At 44.0% G+C, this 15,978-nt stretch overlaps 1 pseudogene; it reads right to left on the bottom strand.

The window, feature by feature from the left end:
- Positions 1 to 15,978, bottom strand: part of LOC149985451 (uncharacterized) — a 37,602-nt pseudogene that overhangs the window by 13,179 nt on the left and 8,445 nt on the right.

Raw genomic sequence — 15,978 nt, forward strand, 5'->3', positions numbered from 1 at the left:
ACTCACCGGTGGTGGTGGAGGGAGGTAGGTAACTCACCGGTGGTGGTGGATTGAGGTAGGTAACTCACCAGTGGTGGTGGAGGGAGGTAGGTAACTCACCGGTGGTGGAGGGAGGTAGGTAAATCACCGGTGGTGGTGGAGGGAGGTAGGTAACTCACCGGGTTGTGGAGGGAGGTAGGTAACTCACCGGTGGTGGTGGAGGGAGGTAGGTAACTCACCGGTGGTGGTGGATTGAGGTAGGTAACTCACCAGTGGTGGTGGAGGAAGGTAGGTAACTCACCGGTGGTGGAGGGAGGTAGGTAACTCACCGGTGGTGGTGGAGGGAGGTAGGTAACTCACCGGTGGTGGTGGAGGGAGGTAGGTAACTCACCGGTGGTGGTGGAGGGAGGTAGGTAACTCACCAGTGGTGGTGGAGGGAGGTAGGTAACTCACCGGTGGTGGAGGGAGGTAGGTAACTCACCGGTGGTGGAGGGAGGGAGGTAGGTAACTCACCGGTGGTGGTGGAGGGAGGTAGGTAACTCACCGGTGGTGGAGGGAGGTAGGTAACTCACCGATGGTGGTGGAGGGAGGTAGGTAACTCACCGGTGGTGGAGGGAGGGAGGTAGGTAACTCACCGGTGGTGGAGGGAGGGAGGTAGGTAACTCACCGGTGGTGGTGGGAGGTAGGTAACTCACCGGTGGTGGTGGAGGGAGGTAGGTAACTCACCGGTGGTGGTGGAGGGAGGTAGGTAACTCACCGGTGGTGGTGGAGGGAGGTAGGTAACTCACCGGTGGGGGTGGAGGGAGGTAGGTAACTCACCGGTGGTGGAGGGAGGTAGGTAACTCACCGGCTGTGGTGGAGGGAGGTAGGTAACTCACCGATAGTGGAGGGAGGTAGGTAACTCACCGGTGGTGGTGGAGGGAGGTAGGTAACTCACCGGTGGTGGAGGGAGGTAGGTAACTCACCGGTGGTGGTGGGAGGGAGGTAGGTTCTCACCAGTGGTGGTGGAGGGAGGTAGGTAACTCACCGGTGGTGTTGGAGGGAGGTAACTCACCGGTGGTGGTGGAGGGAGGTAGGTAACTCACCGGTGGTGGTGGAGGGAGGTAGGTAACTCACCGGTGGTGGTGGAGGGAGGTAGGTAACTCACCGGTGGTGGTGGAGGGAGGTAGGTAACTCACCGGTGGTGGTGGAGGGAGGTAACTCACCGGTGGTGGTGGAGGGAGGTAGGTAACTCACCGGTGGTGGTGGAGGGAGGTAGGTAACTCACCGGTGGTGGTGGAGGGAGGTAGGTAACTCACCGGTGGTGGTGGAGGGAGGTAGGTAACTCACCGGTGGTGGTGGAGGGAGGTAGGTAACTCACCGGTGGTGGTGGAGGGAGGTAACTCACCGGTGGTGGTGGAGGGAGGTAGGTAACTCACCGGTGGTGGTGGAGGGAGGTAGGTAACTCACCGGTGGTGGTGGAGGGAGGTAGGTAACTCACCGGTGGTGGTGGAGGGAGGTAGGTAGGTAACTCACCGGTGGTGGTGGAGGGAGGTAGGTAACTCACCGGTGGGGGTGGAGGGAGGTAGGTAACTCACCGGTGGTGGTGGAGGGAGGTAGGTCACTCACCAGTGGTGGAGGGAGGTAGGTAACTCACCGGTGGTGGTGGAGGGAGGTAGGTAACTCACCGGTGGTGGTGGAGGGAGGTAGGTAACTCACCGGTGGGGGTGGAGGCAGGTAGGTAACTCACCGGTGGTGGTGGAGGGAGGTAGGTCACTCACCAGTGGTGGAGGGAGGTAGGTAACTCACCGGTGGTGGTGGAGGGAGGTAGGTAACTCACCGGTGGTGGAGGGAGGTAGGTAACTCACCAGTGGTGGAGGGAGGTAGGTAACTCACCGGTGGTGGTGGAGGGAGGTAGGTAACTTACCAGTGGTGGTGGAGGGAGGTAGGTAACTCACCGGTGGTGGTGGAGGGAGGTAGGTAACTCACCAGTGGTGGTGGAGGGAGGTAGGTAACTCACCGGTGGTGGAGGGAGGGAGGTAGCTAACTCACCGGTGGTGGAGGGAGGGAGGTAGGTAACTCACCGGTGGTGGTGGAGGGAGGTAGGTAACTCACCGGTGGTGGTGGAGGGAGGTAGGTAACTCATTAGTGTGGTGTTGGTCCATTCATCCCTCACTTCTCTGATGAAAGACAGAAAGAGGTGGATGTAAAAAACACCTGCAACACCATGGACTGGTGGTGGTGATGTGTTTCAGTACCGGAACTTGTCATTGAGCAGGGCATCGTCAGTGAGTCCACCGCGTCTGTGTCAGCGTGAGCGAGGAACGCATCGTAGGCCCCACACACAGACTGGGTCTTTAGTAGCTGACCACCACAGAGTGACACAGAGAACAAAAGTAAGCTTTTGAAATACTGCACCATCATCACAAACAGATGTTGATGGTAGAACTGGGATTGACATTTACAACCATGTGAAATATTGCAGTGTGAAAAGCTGTAAGCCCTCTCATGGCCAGCAGGGGAGCTCTAACCACACACAGAGACAGAGCAGATCAGAGATGCTGAGGGACTGTGGCGGCAGCCAGTGCGCTGCCCTGATTTGGCTGACACACCCTAGCTCCTGACATAATAACAGACTGCTGGTACATAGTTCAAGAAAATGTACATTATGTATAGTTCACTCTCTATGGTTACAGTAAACTGACCTTTCATTATGTATCACTTTTAGTTAGTAATATTATTTTTAACTGGATTTGCCTACTATTCTTTCATCTTGCTCCTTCCTATTTTTCAAACCATAGCCCAACATTACAGAGATAATATATTCTAATTTCAGGTTCTCACTAAAGCAGGGTTTTACATAGCTACTGGGAAATGATATATCCCACTGGGTTGAGAAACACATGCCCCAGCCCCACCCTACCTCTATGATGTGGCGACCCACTCCACAGTTCCGATAGCGCTTCCTGGTAGCCATTAGAGATAACTGTAGCACCTTCTCTCCTGTTAACCTGAAAGGTAAAGGAGGTCAGTCGTTTTTTGTTTTTCAGTTAGTGTTATTTGTTGATTTCACTCAATGTTGTCTTCCTGACTCATGTCCCTATTTCTGCCAGTAGCCATTACTATAGCGGTAATGCATATGATGACCACTACTATCATCCCCATTACCAGTAATGCTCTTATTCTCTGTATCGTGTGCATTAGTGATGACCCCAACCAGTAATGGTCATTAGCTAGCTAGCATCTATGCCTGAGTTGATCACTCTCTTTATGGCCATTAATGTCTCGGTTAATACTGATTGTTATGTCCATAAGTAACCGCTGGGGTAATACCAGGTTAAAAGCTTAATACTTCCACATTGGATTAATATTCCTGTTTCTATTTTAGGAGCACACGCAATGGACTGGTGAGGAGCTAAAGCAGCAGAGCTGAACCACTCCTAAGCTGCAAACTCTCTTTTTCTCTCTGTCCTCAGCATTCACTTTACTGGACAAACTGTGAACGTGTGGAGGCTGGGATCAGAATGTCAGCGGGGGGAGGTGGGGTGAGCCTGGCTGCCATGTTGAAGCCATTGGCACGGAGATAAGATGGGAGGGTGGGGGCAGCAGTGGAAAGGGAAGCAGTATGCCACTGCTGCTGATGCTCTCTCATTGGGAGGTAATTACACACTACCTCCCTCACAGCACAGCATTCAGTTCAGACATCCTCTGGAAATAGACACAGGCGAGCTGAGAGAGGGTGTGGGAGGGATGCAGGCCACAAAGGGTGGGACCCAGACCTGATTTACAGAAGGGGACTTATAATAACAAGGCCTCTTTCATTTTGAAGATATAAATAAAAAAAACTATTTAAAAAACCTGGAGGGAATCCACTCAGTCCAAGAGTAGAGGATGGATAGAAATGTGAATGCCTGCTAGCTAGACACTGTACCCAGTCTGTTCCCTATCCTAACTGGGCAATTATGTTTAAGGGCATTTCCCGTATGGCCTTGAGGCTAAAACATTCAGTTTATTATGTCCTGCCTGAGTCATAAAAATGTGGGTTCAAGTAGAATGTTTAAAAAATTGTTTATATAGTAAGTACCCTGACGTAAATGCATTTTTGTACATGTAAAAACAGAGACAGATTCACTAGAATTGCTATGATGTTGACATAATACTGAAAAAGGAGAAATAACAGAAAACACATTTGGGGGGAGAAATGTAGATGAAGACACACAAGGAAATCATGTTTCTTTGACAAAACCTCAGCAAAAAGTGTAGTATCTCTGAGTTTGAGGTGTAACCTGTCCAAAAACCTTCATACTTGATAATTTTCCTCCATTACATTTTGACTGTAATCATTTTCATTTTAGCACAATACTGTATGTCCCTTTGTATCTGATATATTGCAGCTGCCTTCATTTCATACTGCTACTCACAATGTCTTTAATTTGTACGCTGCAGCCCCTACGATGAGTGACTCAGCTCCCACGGCTGTGGGCAAGATCTGCTGGTCGTCTCCTGGAGCCTCTCTCTGTGCCCTCCTCTCCCGTGCCCTGGCCAGGAACTCCTCCAGCCCGGTACAGAAGGTCTCCCACGCAGACGCAGACCTGCAGGGATGGAACACTGAACAGTTTAGACTCACAGAGATGGACTGACTCTGCCAAATAATCCTTCTACCATAAGAGGAATAAAGGTATAGCTAGGTAATAAGATGCTTATAAGACACTCTTAGAAGCTAGGCCTAAGAGAACTGACACAATGAAGACAACGGACACTATGAAATACAGACTATTATACACGCTAATGAGACACACAAGATAGTAAACAAAAATATAAGGTTTTTCACTACAAAACACAACCCGATGTGAAGCCATGTCTCTGACATGTCTGCGGACTGATAATTAATCAGCAAAATAGTGTCTACACACACTGCATTGAATGTCAAGGTTCTATACTATAATGCTTTCATGCTCTGAGAGCTCTGAGCAGTAGTACTTCAGCTCTCTGGGACATCACCTTAAACTCAATGGTTTTTCAGTGCTCAGAAATTGAGTAACTTCATAATGATCGGTTTGGGTTTGTTTCTGCCTATGATAATGCCATACTGCAGGCAAGAACTGGGAAGTGGGTGTTTTTATATGGGCTCTCCCTTCCAGGAAATGTCATCTCCAAATCATCAGTGCTGATGGTAGTGGCACAGAGTTTCTAAACCCAGAGGCGCAACATCGCAAGACTTCCGGGAAAGCTTCCAAAACAGACCAAGCCGGGGTTTGGAGTTTGAGCAGTCAATGAGAGAATTCATTAGTTGTTAATTTTCTTGAAATCTAAAGGCACAACCTAGATCTGAGCCAATGTCTTAAGTAGTTGAACATGTTATTACTCCAACCTCGTGAAAGTGACAAACTGACACATTTTAATTTGTCAAAAACAACTTTACATTGAAGGAATTCCTTTGATTTGACAGCCTGCAAATGCTCAGTTTGGTGCGAGATGACCATTAGACCCGATGACGTGTTTCTATGCATGAGCTTAGCTAGCCAACGTCGCCATGACATCGCCTACAAGTGTGATCGGGGATTTCTATTGGAGAAGCAGTTTTAGCCTATCTTCATACTGTACTGTCTTTGGTAGTAGGGTCTGGTCTGCTCTACTGCAGGGGTGGACTAAATTCTAGGCAGACAAGTGACAGCACTTGGCTGACAGCAGTGTCCTCACAGCCCCGTAATCTCATTATCGTTAATAGAGTAGCTCTTGTTAGCCAGGTCTAGCCTTGGGTTTACTTTGCCCTAATTTGTCATTCATGTCAATTAGAATCACATCAAAAGGCAGTGACACAACCTTACAGATACCAACACACTCACACATGCACTCTCACACACACACACACACATACACTACCGTTCAAAGGTTTGGAGTCACTTAGAAATGTCCTTGTTTTTTAAAGAAAAGCTATTTTTTTGTCCATTAAAATAATATAAAATTGATCCGAAATACAATGTAGACAATGTTAATGTTGTAAATGACTATTGTAGCTGGAAACGGCAGATTTTTTATGGAATATCTACATAGGCGTACAGAGGCCCATTATCAGCAACCATCACTCCTGTGTTCCAATGGCACGTTGTGTTGAGTATCTGGAGCATCAGCATTTGTGGGTTCGATTACAGGCTCAAAATGGCCAGAAACAAAACACTTTCTTTCTTAGGCAGAGTTGCAAAGAAAAAGCCATATCTCAGACTGGCCAATAAAAAGAAAAGATTAAGATGGGCAAAAGAACACAGACACTGGACAGAGGAACTCTGCCTAGAAGGCCAGCATCCCGGAGTCTCCTCGTCACTGTTGACGTTGAGACTGGTGTTTTGCGGGTACTATTTAATGAAGCTGCCGGTTGAGGACTTGTGAGGCGTCTGTTTCTCAAACCAGACACTAATGTACTTGTCCTCTTCTTCAGTTGTGCACCGGGGCCTCCAACTCCTCTTTCTATTCTCGTAGAGACAGTTTGCGCTGTTCTGGGAAGTACACAGCGTTGTATGAGATATTCAGTTTCTTGGCAATTTCTTGCATGGAATAGCCTTCATTTCCCAGAACAAGAATAGACTGACGAGTTTCAGAAGAGTTCTTTGTTCCTGCTATTTTGAGGCTGTAATCGAACCCACAAATGCTGATGCTCCAGATACTCAACTAGTCTAAAGAAGGTCGGTTTTATTGCTTCTTTAATCAGGACACAGTTTTCAGCTATAAGGGGTTTTCTAATGATCAATTAGCCTTTTAAAATGATAAACTTGTATTAGCTAACACAACGTGCCATTGGAACACAGGAGCGATGTTTGCTGATAATGGGCCTCTGTACGCCTATTAAGATATTCCATTAAAACATGTTTTTTTTATCAGCCGTTTCCAGCTACGTACAATAGTAATTTACATCATTAACAATGTCTACACTGTATTTCGGATCAATTTTATGTTATTTTATTGGACAAAAAAAAAAGCTTTTCTTTCAAAAACAAGGCCATTTCTAAGTGATCCCAAACTTTTGAATGGTAGTGTATATGCACACAGGGACACACACACGCACAGCATATTGACACAGCAAGCTGACAACTCACAGTCCTAAGAACACACTGAGACCATTCTACAATTTACGTAATATACTCTAACAGTACGATGCTACCCACCGGGCACAGACATCAGTTCAATGTCTAACTTTGATTTACATTTGATTGAGTTGTCAAATAATGTGAATTCATAGTGAAATCAACCCAAAAAGTTATACAAATTCCAGAAATTCCTTTAGGTTGATGACTTTTTCCAAATCCAACCAGTTTTCCACGTTGATTCAGCCATATAATGTAGATTTTTTGTTTCATTGACATGGAAACAATGTAAATTCAACCAGTTTGTTCTCAGTGGGTAACATCTAAACACATTTAAATGACTATCTTTAAACAAAAAGGGTATGTCTGCCATGCCCTGCTATTCCAGAGCAGGGCCCCCTTCTCTTTGTAAGTGTCTTTCAGCCCATCCCATCTAAGGCATCATCCCATCTATGCACCATCCCATTCTCTTAGCTTTATGGTTCCCCTGAGGATCCACCTTTATACAGTATTCATCTATCTGTGAGACTGGTGAACTAATTGAGTTGTTTGGAAATGGATGCCACAGAGCATTACTTATTAATAGACTTTGTGGTCACTTCAACCCTGTATTGAGACCAATAAATATAATTGTCATGGTACTCACGGCAGAAATGCATTTGTAAATGACTGCATTTTGAGTAAATCCTTTACTTCATTAATTTGTTTATTTACGCTTTTGTTAATTCATTCATTTGTTTGTTTTAAATGCTTGAAATGTTAATGGCTTAGTGCAGCGTTTCCCAAACTCGGTCCTTGTGACTCCAAGTGGGGCACGTTTTGGTTTTTGCCCTAGCATTACACAGCTGATTCAAATAATCAACTCATCATCAAGCTTTGATAATTTGAATCAGCTGTGTGGTTTGGGAAATGCTGGATTAGTGAGACTGACTTTGGCATTCTAAGTCAGTGCTATATGGATCCATTGTGTATTAGTGTGAACTAATGGATCAGCATCCTTGAAAGAGCAGTACATCTGCCAATACCATGAAGAGCTTTGAGAATTCAGCAGTACTATGGTAATATAAGCCAATGTAACAGTGGGTCAGCAGCAGTGCAATGTGATGCAAGAGCTACTGCAGGTTCCCCTCGAAAACTGGGCGGTGTTCTGCTTCTGTACTCTCCTAAAACATCTGGAGAGAGACGAGCAGGGGGAGAGAGAGAGGAACAGGGAGAGAGAGAGGGGAACAGGGAGAGAGAGAGAGAGAGAGAGAGAGAGAGAGAGAGAGAGAGAGAGAGAGAGCAGGAGGAAAGAGAGAGAGGAGCAGTGGAAAGAGTGTACGAGCAGTGTCAAGAGAGACAGGAGCAGGAGGAGCGAGAGACACACAGATTATACTCCTTATTGACCCAAATGGGAAATATATACAAGAAAACCACTTTTTCCCAAACACAGTTTCTAAACTCTGGTGTCCAAACACCCAGTGCACCCTAGACCTTCTGTCTGAGGACCAACTAGGGTCACCCAGCCACATAATAATACACACAGGCACAAATGACCTGAGAGCACAGTGATAGAAAAAAGTGATAGAAAAAACATTCTACTTCCTCCAACACACAAGGTTATCTCCACCCTGGTACCACAAAAAGACGTCCACCCTGCTACCATACAGCAGGTAAACGCAACTATTTCCCGTGACTATGCCTCAAAACCAAATGTTTACCTGACCCACCACTCCACCCTGGCCTTGAATAGCCTGTATGACCAGGACCACCTATACAAGGCAGCAGTGCCCACTTTCGCCCAGACCCTAAAGGACATCGCTCTCAAACGCAGCCCCAACACTTCACACAGCAGCAACAGCTCAATAGACACCCCACCCAGACCGGCAAGAGAGTTTCTCTCCCAGACCTGAAATTTCATGTACCAGATGCTCACCAGGCTCTGTTCACACTTACTGGCCTGAGGTCAAACCACACGACCAACAACATTGGACACTTTATAGAACACAAAGCTATCATTATCTCATCCTGGAATATCCAAGGCCTGAGGTCATCTGCCTTTGGCCTAAAGAGCAGGAACCTGGACGTCACCAAAGAAATCGGAAATACAGACATTGTCATCCTACAAGAAACATGGTATAGAGGAGACGGACCCACTGGTTGCCCTCTAGGTTACAGAGAGCTGGTAGTCCCATCCACCAAACTACCAGGTGTGAAACAGGGAAGGGACTCAGGGGGTATGCTAATTTGGTATAAAGCAGACCTAACTCTCTCTATTAAATTAATCAAAACAAGAACATTTTACATCTGGCTAGAAATTAATAAACAAATGATCTCAACAAAAAAAATGTCCTCCTGTGTGCTACCTATATCCCCCAACTAGAATCCCCATATTTTAATGAAGACAGCTTCTCCATCCTGGAGGGGGAAATCAATCATTTCCAGGCCTAGGGACATGTACAGTACTAGTCTGTGGTGACATAAATGCCAGAATCAGACAAGAACCTGACACCCTCAGCACACAGGGGGACAAACACCTGCCTGGAGGTGACAGCATTCCCTCCCCCATATGCCCCCCTAGGCACAACTATGACTATGCAACTGTCGCACGCTGGGTATGTACATAGTCAATGGTAGGCTTCGAGGGGACTCCTATGGTAGGTACACCTATAACTCATCTCTTGGCAGTAGTACTGTTGACTACTTTATCACTGACCTCAACCCAGAGACTCCCAGAGCATTCACAGTCAGCCCACTGACACCCCTATCAGATCACAGCAAAATCACAGCCTACTTGAACAGAGCAATATTCAACCATGAGGCATCAAAGCCAAAGAAACTGAGTAATATTAAGAAACGCTATAGATGGAAGGATGGTACCAAAAAACAATTAGGCAACAACAAATTCAATCCCTTTTAGACAACGTCCTAGACAGAATGTTCCACTGTAATAGTGAAGGTGTAAACTTGGCAGTAGAAAATCTCAGCAGTATATTTGACCTCTCAGCTTCCCTATCAAATCAAATAAAAAAAACAGAAAACCGAAGAAAATGAACAATGACAAATGGTTTGATGAAGAATGCAAAAACCTAAGAAAGAAATTGAGAAACCTGTCCAACCAAAAACATAGAGACCCAGAAAACCGGAGTCTACGCCTTCACTATGGTGAATCACAAAAACAATACAGAAATACACTACGGAAAAAGTAGAACAGCATGTAAGAAATCAGCTTAATGTAATTGACGAATCGATAGACTCACCACTTTGGGGAAAATTGGAAAACACTAAACAAACCACACAGTTATCTATCCAAAATGGAGATCTGTGTGTAAACCACTTCTCCAATCTTTTTGGCTCTATAACAAAGAACAGCAAAACATATATGATCAAATGCAAATCTTAGAATCACCTATTAAAGATTACCAGAACGCACTGGATTCTCCAATTACCTTGAATGAACTACAGGACAAAATAAAATCCCACCAACCCAAAAAGGCCTGTGGTGATGGTATCCTCAATGAAATGATAAAACATACAAACAACAAATTTCAATTGGCTATACTTAAACTCTTTAACAGCATCCTTAGCTCTGGCATCTTCCCCAATATTTGGAACCAAGGACTGATCACCCCAATCCACAAAAGTGGTAAATTTGACCCAAATAACTAACGCATATGCGTCAACAGCAACCTTGTGAAAATCCTCTGTATTATTATTAACAGCAGACTTGTATATTTCCTCAGTGAAAACAATGTACTGAGCAAATGTCAAATTGGCTTTTTACCAAATTATCATATCACAGATGTAACGGTTTTCTTCCGTTGAAGGAGAGGAGGACCAAAATGCAGCGTGGTTAGTGTTCAACATCTTTAATAAAGACAATAAACGTGAATACTACAAAATACCAAAACAACAAATGTGAAAAACCGAAAGAGTCCTATCTGGTGCATAGACACAAAGACAGAAGACAACCACCCACAAAATACCCAAAGAACATGGCTGCCTAAATATGGTTCCCAATCAGAGACAACGATAAACCCCTGCCTCTAATTGAGAACCAATCTAGGCAACCATAGACTTACATAAACACCTAGACTAGAAAACACCCCATAACCCCTAGACCAGACAAACACATAAATCCCCCATGTCACACCCTGACCTAACCAAAATAATAAAGGAAAGAAAGATAACTAAGGCCCGGGCGTGACAACAGACCACATATTCACCCTATACACCCTAATTGACAAACAAACTAACCAAAACAAATTCAAAGTCTTCTTAAGCTTTGTTGATTTCAAAAAAGCCTTCGACTCAATTTGGCATGAGGTTCTGCTATACAAATTGATGGAAAGTGGTGTTGGGGGAAAAACATACGACAATATAAAATACATGTACACAAACAACAAGTCTGCGGTTAAAAATGGCAAAAAACACACATTTCTTTCCACATGGCCGTGGGGTGAGACAGGGATGCAGATTAAGCCCCATCCTCTTCAACATATACAGCTCTGGAAAAAATTGCAAATTTCTCTGGTTTTACTATTTATAGTATGTGTTTGGGTAAAATTAACATTTTCGTTTTATTCTATAAACTACTCACAACATTTCTCCAAAATTTCAAATAAAGAAATTGTCATTTAGAGCATTTATTTGCAGAAAATGATAACTGGTCAAAATAACAAAAAATTGCAGTGTTGTCAGACCTCGAATAATGCAAAGAAAATAAGTTCATATTCATTTTTAAACAACACAATACTAATGTTTTAACTTAGGAAGAGTTCAGAAATCAATATTTGGTGGAATAACCCTGATTTTCAATCACAGCTTTCATGCGTCTTTGTATCCTATCCACCAGTCTTTCACATTGATGTTGGGTGACTTTATGCCCTGGCGCAAAAATTCAAGCAGCTCAGCTATGTTTGATGGCGTGTGACCATTCATCTTCCTCTTGATCACATTCCAGAGGTTTTCAATGGGTTTCAGATCTGAAGATTGGGCTGGCCATGACAGGGTCTTGATCTGGTGGTCCTCCATCCACACCTTGATTGACCTGGCTGTGTGGCATGGAGCATTGTCCTGCTGGAAAAACCAATCCTCAGAGTTGGGGAACATTGTCAGAGCAGAAGGAAACAAGTTTTCTTCCAGGACAACCTTGTACGTGGCTTGATTCATGCATCCTTCACAAAGACAAATCTGCCCGATTCCAGCCTTGCTGAAGCACCCCCAGATCATCACAGATCCTCCAACAAATTTCACAATGGGTGCGAGACACTCTCGCACCCTTGCTTCAGCAAGGCTGGAATCGGGCAGATTTGTCTAAACATCAGCGCCACAGGTAACTTCCACAAAGCTGTGAACGATCTGAGAGACAAGGCATGAAGGGAATTCTATGCCATCAAAAGCAACATAAAATTCAACATACCAATTAGGATAAATTGGCTAAAAATACTTGAATTAGTTATAGAACCCATTGCCATTTATGGTTGGTTTATGGTTGCTCACCAACCAAGAATTCACAAAATGGGACAAACACCAAATTGAGACTCTGCATGCAGAATTCTGCAAAAATATCCTCCGTGTACAACGTAAAACACCAAATAATGCATGCAGAGCAGAATTAGGCCGATTCCCACTAATTATCAAAATCCAGAAAATAGCCATTAAATTCTACAACCGAAGCGATTCCCAAACCTTCCATAACAAAGCTACAGAGATTTGAACCTGAAGAAGAGTCCCCTAATCAAGCTGGTCCTGGGGATCTGTTCACAAACACAAACATACCCCACAGAGCCCCAGGACAGCAACACAATTAGACCCAACCAAATCATGAGAAAACAAGAGACAATTGCTTGACACATTGGAAAGAATTCCCCAAAAACAGAGCAAAATAGAATGCTATTTGGCCTAAACAGAGAGTACACTGCTGTCATGACGTTGCCCTCTTTGGGTACAGCAAGCCCCATCCCCCTCTCTCTGTCTCCTACACCCAGGCTGATGTGGTCAGAGAGAGGTCGTAAATTCCTGGAGGAGATTATCTCCTCATGGCCACAGTATAGAGAGAGAGTAAAGTTTTCATAGAAGAGAACAAAGGAATTTCTTCCACCTCACAGAACTTAAGGTCCGAACAACATTTATGTTCTGGAGAAGGTATAAAAGATCGGTGAAGAATCCAGCTACGAACTGGTCCATTTGGTACAATTTTGTGAAACTCATGGGAGACAATACGGCTACATTACCATAACGCTGTTTATATAATAGCCTCAGATATGAGGTTTACATCTAATTGTTCTAAAAGATGAATGGGTGAAGATGATACTGTTTGTAAAATTGTGTAATGTGATTTTGGACTGTTTAATGAAGGAAACTCCAATTCCCTTTTGAGTTTAACTAAATCAGAGGACCGCCCATGAGCATAGTTAAGACCTGGCGTCATGAGACAGCTTTTTTCTGCTCTCCCGAATAAAACCCCCACTTTGAGAATTTCTTAACAGACCATGTTGCTCTCAATTACGAGAGGACAAAGGTTGCAGACCAGCTTACCTCGATAACGAGGGGGCCAAGGTTTGAGACCAGACTGCTGAATCCTTTAACCATCCCACGTGGTTAAACTCTTAGACTATCGATACCGACAGAATAAGAACAAGTCTTTGATATTAATTACTAGTCTACAGCTAGGAATTCGGTATCATTGAACACGAAAACCGACAACCGCCGAAACATCTATTCTATAACGACATGAATAAATGTGACTCTGAACTATCCATTCTAACCATGACAGAGAGAGAGGACGGACACTCTCCAACAGAAACAAACTTTTCAACAGAGACCCCTAGACGACACACTGAGCATAAATATATATATTGATTGCAATTCTTCCCGAATGAGTGAGTGTTCATGTGCAAAGGATTAGCATTTCAATTGTTATAATTATCAACTCTGTAGTGACTTCTCAGCTGACCCCCACTCCCCTTTTGTCTAACAAGCCGCCATGCCGGTTTAGCCCACTAGGGCACATTCCCCCATCATTTCTTGTAACCATATTTACATTGTTTGTTTGTGTGTGCACTTCTGTGATTGTTTAGTTAGTTAATAAATAAATGATTTAAGACAATTGATGTATGGATGACTCATAGTGAAAACGGGGTTCGTGCAGATAACCAACCATTTACGATGTTTGGAATGAGACTAACGTGAGGTAAAGAAGAATTCATTAATCAGAAGACTATTGATCAGATATGAAAATATCTGAAAGTTATATTGGGAAAATTATAACTTTATAATCTGAATATTTTCCTTGGTGCCTCAAACTTCCTAGTTAATTACAGTTACATGATTAATCAGTATAATCGCGTAATAATAATTACAGAGAGTTATTTGATAAAGATAAATCTTCAGTTTAATGATGCCAAAGACACGACAGCGTGTTAGAATACCTGACCACTGTGACGGACCAAAACTTAAGGAAAGCTTTGACTATTTACAGACTCAGTGAGCATAGCCTTGCTATTGAGAAAGGCTGCCGTAGGCAGACCTGGATCTCAAGAGAAGAGAGGCTATGTGCACACAGCCCAGAAAATGAGGTGGAAACTGAACTGCACTTCCTAACCTCCTGCCAAATGTATGGCCCTATTAGAGATACATATTTCCCTCAGATTACACAGCTCCACAAAGAATTAGAAAACAAACCCAATTTTGATAACTCCCTTATCTACTGGGTGAAATACCACAGTGTGCCATCACAGCAGCAAGATGACATTTAATCCTTTTAAAAATTCCCTCTCTTAGGTCAGTTAGGATGACCACTTTATTTTAAGAATGTGAAATGTCAGAATAATAGTAGATATAATTATTTATTTCAGCTTTTATTTCTTTCATCACATTCCCAGTGGGTCAGAAGTTGACATACACTCAATTAGTATTTGGTAGCATTGCCTTTAAATTGCTTAACTTGGGTCAAATGTTTTGGGTAGCCTTCCACAAGCTTCCCACAATAAGTTGGGTGAATGTTGGCCCATTCCTCCTGACAGAGCTGGTGTAACTGAGTCAGGATTATAGGCCTCCTTGCTCGCACACGCTTTTTCAGTTCTGCCCACAAATTTTCTATGGGATTGAGGTCAGGGCTTTGTGATGGCCACTCTAATACCTTGACTTTGTTGTCCTTAAGCCATTTTGCCACAACTTTGGAAGTATGCTTGGGGTCATTGTCCATTTGGAAGAACCATTTGCGACTAAGCTTTAACTTCCTGACTGGTGTTTTGAGATGTTGCTTCAATATATCCACATAATTTTCCTCCCTCATGATGCAATCTATTTTGTGAAGTGCACCAGTCCCTCCTGCAGCAAGGCACCCCCACAACATGATGATGCCACCCCCGTGCTTCACGGTTGGGAAGGTGCTCTTCGGCTTGCAAGCCTCCCCCTTTTCCCTCCAAACATAACAATGGTCATTATGGCCAAACAGTTCTACTTTTGTTTCATCAGACCAGTGGACATTTCTCCAAAAAGTATGATCTTTGTCCCCATGTGCAGTTGCAAACCATAGGCTGGCTTTTTTATCGCGGTTTTGGAGTTGCGGCTTCTTCCTTGCTGAGCGGCCTTTCAGGTTATGTCAATATAGGACTCGTTTTACTGTGGATATAGATATTTTTGTACCTGTTTCCTCCAGCATCTTCACACATCTGTTGATCTGGGATTGATTTGCACTTCTCGCACCAAAGTACGTTCATCTCTAGGAGACAGAACGCGTCTCCTTCCTGAGCAGTATGATGGCTGCGTGGTCCAATGATGTTTATACTTGCGTACTATTGTTTGTACAGATGAATGTGGTATCTTCAGGCGTTTTACAATTGCTCCCAAGGATGAACCAGACTTGTGGAGGTCTACAATTTTTTTCCGATGTCTTTTGATTTTCCCATGATGTCAAGCAAAGAGGCACTGAGTTTGAAGGTAGGCCTTGAAATAC

This window comes from Oncorhynchus mykiss, chromosome 1 (assembly GCF_057628025.1).
Source record: "Oncorhynchus mykiss isolate SJ-2025 chromosome 1, ASM5762802v1, whole genome shotgun sequence".
NCBI lineage: Eukaryota > Metazoa > Chordata > Actinopteri > Salmoniformes > Salmonidae > Oncorhynchus > Oncorhynchus mykiss.